A 13,446-nucleotide genomic window follows, 5' to 3' on the forward strand; every position below is an offset into this window, starting at 1 on the left:
ATTTCTGTCTCCTTCATGGGCACCATGTGGCACAGTACCCGTAGTCCTGCATATCGTAACCCCGCAGTCCCGCATACTGCAACCCTACAGTCCCACATCTGGCATATCGTTGAGGTCTCGGGGCACATACTTAAGGTTATCGGTGGTTCAGAGTGTTGAACACCAATATCGCATCCCATAGTCTCGTAGGTCCCCGCATACTGTAGGTCCTCACATCCCACAGGTCCCCGCATCCTGCGGATCCCGCAGTCCTACAGGTCCCACTAGGCCCCGCATCCCACATCTTGGAGATCCCGCAATCCCACTGTCACAACAAAATCCAAAACCTTGTGGGGGGCCAATCTTGCGATATAGTGTGAAATTACCAGCAGGGCTAAAAAATTCTAACAAAGCAAAGCATGGAAAAACCAAGGTCAGGTTGCCCCCTTCTCTCTCCTCCATGTGGTGGTACGATGGTATGGTTAATACCTCATCTTGTAATCCCACAATATCGGCGAATCTAGGAGGTTCTCATTCCAAGACCGTTCAGGTACCGATTTTGCGATACATTGTGAAAGTTCCGTGGAGGGCCAAAATTCATGAACAAAGGAAATGCACGTGAAAACAAGGTCGAGCAAGACTTTTTCTCTCTCCTGCAGGAGGCCATGTGGTAGCATACAATTGGTCCTCACAACTGAAATGGAAATTGATGTCATCAATGATGTGGTAGTATGAAGGACATGCGGCAGTACAGATGTTGACGTGGTAGGGGACATGTGTCACTTGATTTCAACATTTTTAGCCGTGCTATGGGGCCATTTTCGGGTGACACGTGTCACCACTCACAGGGTGACATGTGCCAATGATGATGTCATCCCACATATTGGTGATCACACAAAATGAAAATTCTTTCCTCCGCCGATGCTCCTCCCCAGTTGCGATTTTGATAAGGAAGAAGCCCCCATATGCGATATTTCATAGTCTCTATTTGATGAAGATTTCGCGTTCGGACTTCGACCGATGTGGTGTAAGAGAAAATAAAAGGGAATTTCACATTATAAAATAAAAAGCCTCCCGAACACAAGTTTAAAGGCTTTAGTGCCTGAAAGGTTAAAGCCCCTGTTCTTAGCCTGTGGTTATATGAAGAAAACAGAGATAAGGGCACCACATCGAAGGGGGGCTAAGGGGGAAATCAAAATATTGCCCATTTCGCCTATTTTAGAGGTAAAAAGCCTGCAGTTGACAAACTTCATTGTTACACTACATCAAGGCACCAATAGTGTAGGACTACACAGATCTTTAAAAGACATATGGGTCGGCAGTTGGTGTGTTTAATGGAGGGATGGAGCTTTCAAACTAGGCGTGGGCACATTCATGAGAAAACTATTCTGCAATACGCATCCAAAGTTGGTGCCGAAAACAACTGTAACACTACATACAGAAGATTGAGCATTCAAAACCAAGTATGGGTGGACTCAAAAATGGATCTTTTTGACCTGCTTCCAAGGTCATTGCCAAAGGCACTAAAGGAAGAAATGACAGGAGTTAGCTGAGCACCATAGGAGATCATACCGCGAACTAGATGCAGCCTAAAGCCAAAGTAATTAGAGGGATGGGCGTAGAGATATTGCATTATTGTTTCATATATTTTGTGATCTTACGATTTTCTTTCTTTTATGAGGCAATTACTATTTTTTGTGATGTTTTTTGGACACAGAGCCTTCCTTGGCCGAGACAACAAGCTGATCTGACAACTAAGACTCGGCCGAGGGATATTTTATATTGTATCATGATTAATAACGCACCCCCTCTTCTTATAAATAGGGGGTAGAAACACTAAATAAAGGTTCTGATATGCAAAGAATGGATGATATTTTTGTGAGACTATGTCACTTAGTTACATAGATCTTGCAGAATATCGAAGGGGTAGTGGTGATCCCCCCTTTGAGTATTACAGTGTGGTATTTCCTGTTTTCATCCATTTTGTCTATTTTATTCTCTGAATTCATGTAACAATAGATGTTATAATATTTAATACTTGCTTACAGATTCATTTGCATTGAGTCGTTAATGCACATGCCTGTTTGATGGGTTGAAGTTATATCTTAAAACTCCACTACGTGAATTAGAGCATCTAGTTTCTTTTTTCAGTCCATTATATCTAACTGTAACTCAGATAATTGTAGCAAATCTCATGGTTTCAGGCTCTATGTTTTTAATATATAATTCTTGGTTCTTTGAGCTCTACATTTTGAGTTGTCCCTTCTCTTTGTCTTCTCTCATTTATTCCATAAAGCTTATTAAACTATAAGCCTTTGAAGTGCTCAACCTCCACTATTTTCTATTATATTTCTAGGAACTGTGTATGTGCAAAAATACTGAAATACCTGACCTGTACCTTTGGATGAAAGAACTAACTCATTCCTTTTATATATGTATATCGAACATGGGTGATGTCTCCTCCTACTTGAGAATCATTTGAGACACATCGATTTAGATGTACCGAGGCACTATGATTGTAAGCAATCGAAGACTATCTTTGTGAGCGACAACATAGTGCATGATACATGAGATAGAAAAAACACAATTTCCACTCCTTTTTATTCAGGGGTGATCTAATCCAAACTCCATCTTGATCAGGGCCCTATCAGAGCTGTCTCTTAGCTAGGGACTCTTCTATACATGAACAAATTCTTCTTCATGGGTCCTTTAGCTTCTTTATCAACTTTTCTCCTTGATGTCATGAAAGTTAGTTGATATTATTTCTTGTAGGGAAAAAATCATTGATCACATTCCTCCTTAGGTCGTCATGTTATTCCTTTCTTCATGGAAAGTGGCCTTCTTCATATGACTACTTATTTCTCATCATGTTTCTTCCATTCGTCACATGAATGCTAATTGTACTTGTAAGTAGCCTTGCATGAACTTATCCAAATATTATCCAAGAAATCAAATATATCATTAAATCAAATCGTACATTACTAGGTGGCTCTTCATCATGACATATTTTCTTAGGTATGAACATCCTGCATTCATGTTGATGCATCTCCCAAAGATACCCATTGTCAAGTGTCTACATCTTTTTCATCAGAATATTCATATATGTATGAGAGATTTTTTGGTCAGGTCTAATTGATCTTTTTGGATGTTGATTGCCTTCGTCAGGGTTTCATATCTCATGATCTCTTCCTTCTTTACACTTTCCATTATGAGGTGGTTTTTGGAGTTTTCTAATCAGAGTTATGTAATTGTATTCAACCACCTCATATTTCATGTGAGGACATATTATGTTGATTTCATCTGGTGTGACTTATCTCTTTTTTCATCCTTTCAGAGGAGGAGATCCTTTTCCTTCGATCATCCTTCTTGAGATATAAGTATTGATCTACAACCATACAACATGACATTATAAAACTTAAATACAAGTATGCATATCTCATTTTAACTTTACGTTGTCCAGGCTTCTTTCAACATATTCCTTGATTGAAAGATCTTCAACTCCTTGACTACTCTCACATCATCATATCATCATTCATGAACTCCATACGTTGGAGTTTCTATTGAAACACATGCTTCACCTTTGGATCGATGAATGTTCTAGGGAAGATTCCATCAGAGAATGTTGAGGATATTAAAGATACCTATCCAAGAGATGTTTCCCTTTTGTTGCATGATGAGCAATCTTAGAATGTTTTAGTTCTGAAAAGTTGTTGCCTACAACTTGCATTCTTTCATAGAAACCCTAAGTTGTTGACAAATGTATCTTATGCTCATTATCATAGTCACCCTCGTGATGATGTCATGAGATCTTGTTTCTAATACCTCCATAATGTTGCACCACATCCTATAACATATTTTAGTCGCATTCTATGCATGATATAGGAGTCTAGAAAGAGACTTTATAGAGAGAGGCTAACTTAAAGAATTCTACTCCCTCTTATCATGGAATCCATTCATCTCCTTTCATCCTAACGAGTAGGATGAATTTTCTTTTTATCCTCTATTTGATATTATCCTTTAAGGACCATATTTTCTTTTTCCAACTTCTTTTAAGTCTCTAATATTATATATGTGAGAGGACTTTAAAATTTTCTTCTCATGAATTCAAAGGATGCCTAGTTCAATGACTTCGCCTATTTATAAAGACTGAGAATATCCTCCTTATACAAGGACTAGCATATCTATTTGTACAACAAAGTCATTTAAATCAAATATAAACCATAACCGTGAAAGATACTTACTTGGCACATGAAGAGGAGATCCTTACCTTGATACTTCTTTGAATGAGATTCTTTCTAGATCATTATTGAAAACCTCTTACCAAGACTCTTTGCACTGTCAAGCACCAAGGATGACAAAAAAATTCTTCAGACTATATGTTATTATGATGTTTGAAACTGCTTCATCATCTTAACTTCAAAGGAACTTTGACTCCTTATTAGGTCTTTATGATTATTGATATACGATACTATATTGCTGACACATAAATAGACTGTGGAGTATTAGTAGCAGTGTGTAGATACTAATCATCTCTTTATGGCATTGATACTTAGAACTGCTTGATCGTAATAGAGGAGGTAACACTTCTTTATCCCAATTATGTTTATCCTAGTTTTTCTTAGCAACATTATCTCCAAACTGTGACTTTACCGATGTAGTATGCAACACTTAGCATACTGTGATGTCACCAGGAATGCATGCTGCAAAACTAAGATATACTGTAAATATGAGAAACTGAACTGTGTGATATATTTGTATTGATGAGGTTTTGTGATATTGACACCATGAAGTTAGATTACAATGCCACCTATTTGAATTCTTCTTGAGGAGATCTGAGATTATTATTGTTCTCGTAGTAGTGGCATCCCTAAATCAAGTAGTAGCATAGAATATCACTGTGAGCCCGAGACATAAGTCATACCTTTGTAACAAGATCATGTAGCATTATTTTGAAGTATAATATGTTGTTGCATCGAGCCATTCATCATTGGAAGCACTGAGACTATGAAGTACACTTAAGAATTGCAGACATGAGATAGTAGAGGATGATTTATTTGTGGTTTTATAATCTCATGGTTGCTTTAAGCATTTTTGACATAGATTTTAGTTTTGTAGTATGAACCCGAAATTGTGATTTCCAACAAGACAATGATATTTGAGAATGTTCCTTGATATGAATATGAGATGCAACACTATACATCTCTTCAAACTCATCTTTCAATTCACTTAGATGCAAACTTGTTTCTTGAATGTGTCTTATCTTCCCTTCCTTAGACATTAACACCTTAGCTCTGATTCCATGTTGAAGAATCTAGGGCACATGTAGTTAATGATATTATTCTTGACCTAATAACTATTTGTGAGGAATTTTTTATTTTCTTATTAGCACAATATTCTATTTGACATTATTAGATTGTGTGTTTCTTATGTAATCAAATAGCTACCAAAAACAAAGAGACAAGAACACAAGATGTTGGCATTCTGCCAGGGCGTAAACCTCTCCCTCTTAGAGAGGAAAACTCACACATAATTCTTCTTATAGATATTCCAATTGATGAAAACCAAGACCATCACGCTTGACTCACCATGCCACTCCAAGATCGAGGCACCAATCCTCTTCTTTATCACTCTTTAGATAATCATCATTGTTGCACCACTGAGGTCATCATCAAGATCTTCATTCCTGCTATAAAATATTTGCACTTTCATCAAGGTCTTAACAATACCACCGAGATCTTCTTAAAGTATGCATCTAAGCCCATTGAGGTCATGAATTCTTCTCGTTCATTTTGACCATAACCTTGTGACAAAGTGTCCATTGAGATCACATATATGCTTATGACCATCACTGTAGAGAGTGTTACTATAGGACCTTCTCCGGATTATGCCAAGATTGTGTAGACTGATGTGGGATCTATGAGATTCTTGTCATCACTACTATGCCAGGATGATACTATCTAGAATGATGAGACTGATTGTTCCTCTCTTGCACTGAAACCCTTATCATCATACTTATGTTGAGAATGTTACTATTTCTGTAGCACTCATCAAGCTACAATGATGTCATCTGAAGTCTAAGCCTTACACAAAGATAGACACTCTTGTACCCATAAAAAATATGAGTTCGTATACCTATGAAGTTGCAGAGATACTTATCCAAAATTCTATGTTTCTTTGGTGACTCAAGCCACTTCTTTATAGGTTTTATGGCTTCATAATAAGCTGACATGTCAATGTGCACTGATTTGTCTCTTTTATTGAGATGACATGTCATTTGTATATACTTTGAGTCCAACTTAACTTATCTCTTCATCATTTTTCTCACATTCTTCTTCTTTGGAGGATGGTGCTTGCCTTGGAGGGCTACTTGACACTAGGTTGACCCATATTCATGCTCAAGAAGAGATCTTTAACATAACTTTGATTCTTTGACTTTCCTGGAGCTATAGAATGAGTAAGAAACTCATTCAAACAATTTACAAAAACGATATTTATTTTTCTTGATAAGTACAAAGATCAAAATTACATTTACAAATATCGAACCTAGTTACAGTTTTCTTCAACAGGAAATGGAATTCTATGACAAAAGTCTTTGAACCCCTACATAAAGGATAATATTTTTTTGTGTAGATGCATAAGAGGTTAAATAAGAGTTTCCATTGGATGGAACCCTAAGTATATCAATCCACTTAGTCACTAGGGTTTTGACTCTATTATTGGTATAGACTTTTCCTAAACTAATATTGGTTTGCAGTTGGAAGCACTCAATGTCTATGGTCCCTACATCGACAGGGTAATTGTCTAGGAACATGTTTTTAGGAATTGTCTTCTAGTTTGATAAAATTTGATCATTGTGGGGGATTTGAATATCTCATTGACGTTTATAGAATTCTAGGATCCACATGCCATACAAAAAACTCTTTCAAATTTTTTTTTATCATGTTCTCGTAAACCATAAAATTAGAATTTTCAAATGACTAAGATGGTCCCCATGTGGAGGAACAATCATGTTGGGGAGGCCAGAAGAGAAAATTTATTAGATCGATTTCTTTTGTCTAAACAACTAGTGGAAATTCCATCATTTATTCCTCAATGTGTTGGATGTAGGGGTAAATATGATCACTACCCAATTATTTTGGAAACTAGGGGGTGGCCAGGAAACCTACTAGTCCTTTCATGTTCAATGCTAGTTAGTTTAAGAATGATGAGTTTATGGCTCTAGTTGAATGCAATTAGAAATCTGATCATCCCAATCTAGGGTCCTTTGCAGATGCACATTTTCCTTCCAATTTATCCAAGATCAAGAAGATTACATGTTGTAAAGTGTAACTAGCTTCGATCTTCATAATGACATGTAAATATGATTTTAATGTAGGATATGTAAAGAAGAGAAATAAAATTATTGTAATACTTGCATCATGGGTTTCATGAGCAAGATATTTTATTTTAGTATAGGTTCCCATTGAGAGCCCTTAGGAATTTTGTCATCTAGTCATAAAAGTATAAAGAGTCATTTTCATGTAATGAAGACATGTTACAAATTTTAAAGAGTCACACTTATCTATGTATATTCATCCTCCAAGACTTTGTCACTAGCCTGCTTCAAGTCAGCCTACAACGATGTGAGAAAATAAAGAGATGATGTTAGCTCTCCTCCAAGAGATCATACTGTCCTAACTGCCATGGAAAAATTCCTATATATACTAGTACTTAACCTCATTTTGAGGAAAGCAAGTTCAATCAATCATGTCTACAAAGAAGTGAAAAAAACATACTAGAGAAAGAATCTATCACAGCGAAGCAAAATGGATGGACAAAAAAGTTAGTTTGTGGATTTTTTAGGGTAATATATCCTCCCTCGTGTGAAGGTAGATGATACAAAGGTGCTAGAATAAGGTCGAATTATTGCATCTACATCAAGGTGATCTTATTTGTGTAGAAGACCTCGATAGAAGGAGTAGAGTAGAACTGCAATAGGTCTCTCTCTTGAGACCAAGATTCTGAAGGAAGCTTAGAAGAGGAAGACCAAGATTCTAAAGGAAGATGAGAAGAGGAATAAGAAGAAGTTGTGTCAGAAAAGAAGCTAGTGACTTGGTATTTGGAGGAGTCTAGCATCAAGGGTCATTGTAATGGTCTTGGTTTTGTTCAATTAAATATCTATATGAACAATTTCATTTTGGTTTTCCTCTCAAAGACTGAGAGGTTTTGGCCCTCGCTGACAAGCCTATATACTGTCTCTTTTGTCACTCTATTTGTTCATGATATGATAGTTATCTTCATGAGAATAAAATAATAATAAACAAAAGAAAGAGAAGATCATAATCAAGAAGAAAAAGCATATCACAAGTAATTATCATAAGTAGAGAAATCACCTAACTTATAATGCCCTAGATTTCTCAACATGGTATTAGAGCTAAGGTGCTAAAGTCAATAAGGGAATATAATCAAGAATACACACAAAGATCAAGTTTCAAAGAATGATCAAAGCGAGACAAAAATAATACCAAGCAAGACATCAAGATCTTCATCTTACCGAAACCCTAGATCGAAGAAATCTACTTTAGGAAAAAGTCTTGGAAACATCATCAAGGGAGAAGCAGAAACAAAGACTAAAACCATAGTAGAATCTTCAAGGTCATAATTTCTCCATCATCTAAGGAGGGACTATATTAAAAGGTAATGTTAGAAAAAGGGGAATCTTCTCTTCACTTGGCAGAATATCATCCAAAAAGAAGGACTTTCTTATCCTTAAAAAAATCATAGTAGAAGGATCAAGTTCATCACCACCAGAGAAATCTATTTGAAGATTCTATCTCCAAAAGTAAGTATCTTCTCTCTTATAATCTAGTAAAATGACTTCATGTTTCAAGGAAAGTCAAAAGTTAATTGTGATATCAAACTTCCTTGCATGGAAGGGAAGGATCGACATAGTCCTCGAAGTAAATGAAGTCATCGATCAAGTACATGAAAATATTTCCAAGCCATATGGACATCAAGCTCTATCTAAATACATGGAAAAATATCTAAAGACTCAAAATATTCTTGAGTAACCTATCAAAGATTCACTCATTGCTCATATAGCCTAGCTGGATATATCAAAAGTGTTATATGATAAGTTGATAGAACTATTCTCTTAAAGTATAATAAGAAATATCATATCACTTCGATATGATCTATATAAATTGAAGGTATCAAAGGATGAAGGGATATCTTCATTCCTTTCAAAATCATCTGAAATAAAAATTCAATTGTAAGACCTAGGAGAGATGATATCTGATAAGGAAATGATCTCCATCATTATAAATGCACTATCTGATGAACAAGGTAACCTCATATCCAACGAGGAAGATGAAGCTTTCCCATTCAAAAATTTATGGAATCTATGCAAGATAAGAGAAAACATGCTAAAGGGACAATATGATGAAGAACATAGAGAAAGGAGTCAAACAATTACTAAAGGAAAAAGGAAGTTCGGTAAATTTGGTCCTCAGAAGAAAAAGAAGAAAATTGCTAAGGTTCAGTGTTTTAGATGTCAAGAATATGGGCACTATAAAATAGATTGTAATCAAAGGGACACTAACAAAATAAATCAAGAAGAAGCTCATATTAATGAAGAAGTGGAAGAACCTGAAATCACGAAGACAAAGAAGGAGGAAGTGATAGATCTCTAATATGACTGAGATGATCTCCTTCAATTATTATTCTATTGTGTAAAGCATAGGTAAGTATCTTTGTAAATAACATTAGATGCATCATATTGGAGAATTGCATCATGGTAGAAGCATTAAGAGCTCATGATAAAGGTAACATGTAAAATGTATGGGGAAAAATCTATAGCTATATAAGGTATAACTCTTGAAAACCTCATTGAAAGATACTTATGGAGAAGGAAAAGGTCATCTAGGACAAGACTCATCATACATATGCATAATAAGATATGTTAGATCCACTAGATTTTCTGATGGAATCTTCATTGTAAGGTTCACCAATCATGAATAAAGACAAGTAAAATCCATAAGATAATGGGAAAACAGGGAAATAGATCTATAGAGTAAGACTTCTTCATTCAAGGGAAGCTGTTGCAGAAAGTCTGAGGAAATATGAGGTATGTATACAAGTGTATGATTGCATACATCATGTTCTATCTCGAGAAGCCTTATCACAGAAAGGATCTCCTCCTAGGATGCAAGAATGCATAGATCATGTATTTAATAGATCAAATCAACATAATATGTCTTCGTTGGAAAGATGAGGTAGCTGAATACAATTTAGGAACTGTAATTGGAAGTTCTTGGGATGAAAGATGTGAAGAAACAAAGGAGGAGATCGTGGAATAAGAAACAATGGTAAATGTAGTCAACATCTGAGATCCCAACAACATTTGAATATGATATCTCCTAGAAAGATATGAAGAATCTGATGGAAAGTCTTGAAAAGATATATACTCTTAACACACATATCTTTAGGATATGTGTCAACATGTACACTGATTTTGATGCTTGCAGGAAGTTGTCATGGTGAAAAACCTTCACAAAGGTAATTATGATTTAAGTGTTCATTACTTATTTATGAACTAGTATCTGGATGGGCTTATGGAGGACTACCAAAGGGAAGAGCTATTGAGATCTTCCAATATAACCACATGGAAGGATGAAAGACCTTTCCGAAGAAGAAATCATGATGAATGTAGCATAATATGAAGTAATGCCATATGTATACTGATAGATCACTTTCTGATGAGAGGGATGATGACATGAATGACTCATGGATGAAAGTGATGAATAGTCTATGCCCTATGAAGAAGTCCCCAAAATAAGAAGACTCCTTGATAAAAAAATTACATGAAAATGAAGGAAGGAGTTCATCTAGCACCTGGTTATCCCATCATCTCCACTTGAGGAGCTGTTGTAGGTCCCTAATTAAGAGGGAGCCTAGAAACAAGTTTATTACTTGGAAGAAACTTGCCAATTCCTAAGCCAAGAGGAGCTTAGATACATTCCTTCTGTAGGAATGAGTAAATTTTTCCTCTCTAATTGAGAGGGAGAGTTAGACACATTATTCTTGTCTTCACTTGGGAAGACTAAATAGAGGATTGGTAATAATGTTTCAGCTGATACTCTTTGAGGATGAGATAGGCCATCAAAGATAATAAAGGGAGAAAATAAAGATATGATGTTAACCCTCCTCTAAGAGATAATGTTGGTCTAACTGCCATTGAAAAACACCTATATATACTAGAAATCGGCCTCATTCGGAGGCAATCAAGTTCGATCAAGCAAGTCTACAAAGAAGTGTGAAAAACATAATAGAGAAAACATATATCTCAATGAAGTAAAATGAAGGAGGGAAAAGTTAGTTTGTGGATTATTTCGGGTAATATATCCTACCTCGTGTGAAGTAAAAAGATAGTAAGGTGCAAGAAGAAGGTTTAAGTCTTGCAACTACACCGAGGTGATCTTATTTTGGTAGAATACTTGGCTATAAGGAGACTAGTAGAGGTGGAATATGTCTCTCTCTTAAGACAAATATTCTCAAGGAGACCGAGATTCTCAAGGAAGCCGAGAAGAGGAAGACCGAGATTCTCAAGGAAGCCAAGAAGAGGAATAAGAAGAAGTTGTGTTAGAAAAGGGGCTAGTGAATTGGTCTTGGTAGGACTCTAGTGTTAAGGGTCATTGTCATGGTCTTGGTGTTCACCAATTGAAGATCTATAAGAACTTTATTTGGTTTTTCCTCTCAAAAAGTGAGAGGTTTTGGCCCTGCTTAACAATCCAATATACCATGCCTCTTGTCTCTCTATTTTTTCATGATATGATTATTGTCTTGATGAAAAGAAAATAATAATAATAATTACAAGAAAGAGAAGATTGTGATCAAGAAGAAAAAGTATATCATAATCAATTATCATAAGTAGAAAAATTAGCTAACTGATAATGCCTTATATTCCTCAACATGGTATCATAGCTAAGGTGCTAAAGTCGAGAAGGGAATCTAATAAAAAAGAAACACAAATATCAAGTTTCAAAGAAGAATGAAAGAAACCCTAGATCAAAGAAATCTACCTTAGCAAAAAGTCTTGGAAACATCATCAAGGAGGAAGCAGAAAGAAAGACTAAAACCCTAGTAGAATCTTTGAGATCATAATTTTTCCATCATCTAAGGAGGGATTAGATCGAAAGGTGTTTTCATAAAAAGGGAAATATTCTCTTCGCTTGGAAGAAGGTCATCCAAAAATAAGGACTTGATTGTCCTTAAAAGAATCATCCGAGAAGCATCAAGTTCGTCACCACCAAAGAAATATAGTTGAAGATTCTATCTTCACAAGTAAGTATCTTCTCTCTTATAATCTAGTAAAATGACTTCAAGTTTCAAGGAAAGTCAGAAGTTGGTTGGGATATCAAACTTCCTTGCATAGAAAGCAAAAATAGACATAGTCCTTGAAGTAAATGAAGTCATCGATCAAGTTCACGGAGAGATTTCAAAGCCATCTAAAGATCGAGCTCTATCAAAATACATGGAAAAATATCTAAAGGCTCAAAATATTCTTGAGGAATCTATAAAATATTCCCTCATTCCTCATCTAGTCAAGCTAGAGACATCAAAAGAGTTATATGATAAGATGATATAACTATTCTCTGAAAGTACAATAAGAAAGATCATATTGCTTAGATATGATCTATATAAATTGAAGGTATCAAAGGATGAAGGGATATCTTGATGTCTTTGGAAAGCATCTCAAATAAAAACTCAATTGAAAGACCTAGGAGAGATGATATCTCATAAGGACATGATCTCCATCATTCTAAATGTGCTAATTCATGAACAAGTTGGTAGCCTCATGTTCAATGAGGAAGAGGAAGCTATCACATTCAAAAATTTATTGACTCTCCGCAAGGTAGAAGAAAACATGTCGAAGGGACAATATGATGAAGAACCTATAAAAATGAGTTGAACAATTACTAAAGGAAAAAGGAAGTTCGGTAAAATTGGTCCTCAAAAGAAAAAAGAAAAAAATTGCTAAGGTTCAGTGTTTTAGATGTCAAGAATATGGGCACTATAAAACAAATTTTCTTCAAAGGGACACTAACAAAATAATTCAAGAAGAACCTAAAATGAAGAAGCATAAGAAGGAGGAAGTGAGAGATCTCTACTATGACTGAGATGATATCCTCCAAATATTATTATATTGTGTAAAGTATAGGTAAGTATTTTTGTAAATAAGATAGGATGCATCATATTGGAGAATGACATCATGGTAGAAGCATTAAGAACTCATGATATAGGTAACATGTAAAATTTCTAGGGTAAAAATCTATAGCTTTATAAGGTATAGCTCTTGAAAGCCTCATTGAAAAATACCTATGGAGAAGGAAGAAGTCATATAGGACAAGAATCATCATACATATGCATAATAAGATATGTTAGATCCACCAAATTCTCTAATGGAATCTTCATTGTAAGTTTTATCAA

Source organism: Pinus tabuliformis, chromosome X, assembly GCF_031772625.1.
Source record: "Pinus tabuliformis cultivar Carrire ecotype Pingquan chromosome X, CPIR1, whole genome shotgun sequence".
Taxonomy (NCBI): Eukaryota; Viridiplantae; Streptophyta; class Pinopsida; order Pinales; family Pinaceae; genus Pinus; species Pinus tabuliformis.